The sequence below is a fragment of the Osmerus mordax genome (genome assembly GCF_038355195.1).
Source record: "Osmerus mordax isolate fOsmMor3 chromosome 7 unlocalized genomic scaffold, fOsmMor3.pri SUPER_7_unloc_1_9, whole genome shotgun sequence".
In the NCBI taxonomy this organism is placed as follows: Eukaryota; Metazoa; Chordata; class Actinopteri; order Osmeriformes; family Osmeridae; genus Osmerus; species Osmerus mordax.
The window spans coordinates 62,501-65,000 of NW_027120348.1; positions in this window are offsets into that span (position 1 = coordinate 62,501).

The window sequence follows — 2,500 nt, forward strand, 5'->3', positions numbered from 1 at the left end:
ATGGGAAAAAAAAAAAAATTCAAAAAAAGCGCCCCCAACCGGCCGTTTCGGTATACGGGGGGCCGCCCGGGAAGTGCCGTGGTCGGGGTATGGCTCAGGGGCTCGCTGGGGCTTCAAAACGGCCAAGAAAAAAAAAATGACCCAAAACACGCCACCTACCGGCCGCTCGCGGGTGCCCGGGGTCGGGGTATGGGTCTAGCCTGTGCCGGGGCTTCAAATATGGAGAAAAAAAAAATTTCAAAAAAAGGGCCCCCATCGGCCCCCCGGGTAGTGCCGGGGTCGGGGGGCATGATTCTGGGGCGCCCCAGAGCCAAGTAGGCGCCTGGAGGAAAGGAAAAAAAAACTTTAACTTTTTTTTGACCACCAGGGGTGGGGGGGTCTCATGCCCCATCGGGTGCCCGCCCCGAGTGCCTCTCAGGCGGATACATTTTCACCCGTGTGCGGGAGACACATATGGTGCATGGTCCGTGTATACACCATATGTGTAGTATGGGCAAAACCACTGTAAAGTCATACTGCCATTGACTTCCATTCATTTTCCCAGGATGACTTATATACTCTATGGTAGCTGTCTGGTGGACTGGGGGCCGCGACAATGTTACGCTTGTAAGTCAGAAGCTGGGAAATGCACTGCGAAGCTGGGAAAACCGTTTTTCGAGCTCATTTTCGGTTCCGCCCAACGGATTTTGATCAAAATAGGCTCATTCGAAAGGTATTAACCGGGGGCACACGGAAAACCGGGACTAATAACGCGCACGTGCGCGTGCGCGAAACGGGAAGCAAAAGAAAACTTCAATCGGAGCTACAACCGTGAACCGTCGCAGATAGGGCGGAAATTTCAACGCACGTCGCTGCGTCTCACTCCAACTTAAATAACAAAACTGTCCCCAGCGAAATCGGTTGGATAAAACGGAAACGGGAAGCGAAAGAAAACGTTAAACGTCAACACCGAAATGGCTATCGTCAATTCCAATGTGAAAACAACTCGCACGTATGTGTCTTACTCTAAAGCAGTGTATAAAACTATCCCCAGCCAAATCAGAGCTACGCAACGAAAACGGGAAGCGAAACAAAACTTTAAACGGAGCTACCGAATTGGAAATCATCAATCCTGGGAAAATAACAACTCACACGTGTGCCCCTTATTCTAACTTGAATTTAGAAACCGTCCTCAACAAAATCCCACGTTCGGGTGAATAACTGTGAATTTTAAGGCACATGCCTCTCTGGGCTGGGAGAGTGCATTCAAATAGGAGAAATTGGCTTCATTTAGAGGCATCTCCACTTAGGGACGTCGTAGCACCTTAACTCGGGTGGCGTTGGAAAGGTCTGGTCCAGGGGAACACGGGCGTGTCAAGTTTGCCACGCGCACGCGCATCCCCGCTAAACAGGGGCCAAAACAAAACTTTAAACGGAGCTACCGAATTGGAAACCATCAATCCTGGGAAAATAACAACTCACACGTGTGCCCCTTATGCTAACTTGAATTTAGAAACCGTCCTCAACAAAATCCCACGTTCGGGCGCAAAACTGCACGTTTGAGGCCACATTTTCAATGATGCTGGAAACTTACATTCAAAGCTGGGAAAATGTGCTCATCTACAGGCATCCCCACTTAGGGACGTCGTAGCACCTTGACTCGGGTGGCGTTGGAAAGGTCTGGTCCAGGGGAACACGGGCGTGTCAAGTTTGCCACGCGCACGCGCATCCCCGCTAAACAGGGGCCAAAACAAAACTTTAAACGGAGCTACCGAATTGGAAACCATCAATCCTGGGAAAATAACAACTCACACGTGTGCCCCTTATGCTAACTTGAATTTAGAAACCGTCCTCAACAAAATCCCACGTTCGGGCGCAAAACTGCACGTTTGAGGCCACATTTTCAATGATGCTGGAAACTTACATTCAAAGCTGGGAAAATGTGCTCATCTACAGGCATCCCCATTTAGGGACGTCGTAGCACCTTGACTCGGGTGGCGTTAGAAAGGTCTGGTCCAGGGGAACACGGGCGTGTCAAGGTTGCCACGCGCACGCGCATCCCCGCTGAACAGGAGCCCAAACAAAACTTTAAACGGGGCTACGGAAAAGGGGAGGGCTTTTTCGGGGACAACCACCACTCACCTCGGTTCCCCCCATCCCAACTTGAATTTAGAAACCGTCCCCAGCCAAATCCCACGTTCGGGGGCAAAACTGCTCGTTTGAGGCCACATTTTCAATGATACTGGAAACTTACATTCAAAGTTGGGAAAAGGTGTTCATTTACAGGCATCTCCACTTAGGGACGTCGTAGCACCTTAACTCAGGCGGCGTTAGAAAGGTCTGGTCCAGGGGAACACGGGCGTGTCAAGGTTGCCACGCGCACGCGCATCCCCGCTAAACAGGAGCCCAAACAAAACTTTAAACGGGGCTACGGAAAAGGGGAGAGCTTTTTCGGGGACAAACACCACTCACGTCGGTGCCCCCTGTTCCAACTTGAATTTAGAAACCGTCCTCAACAAAA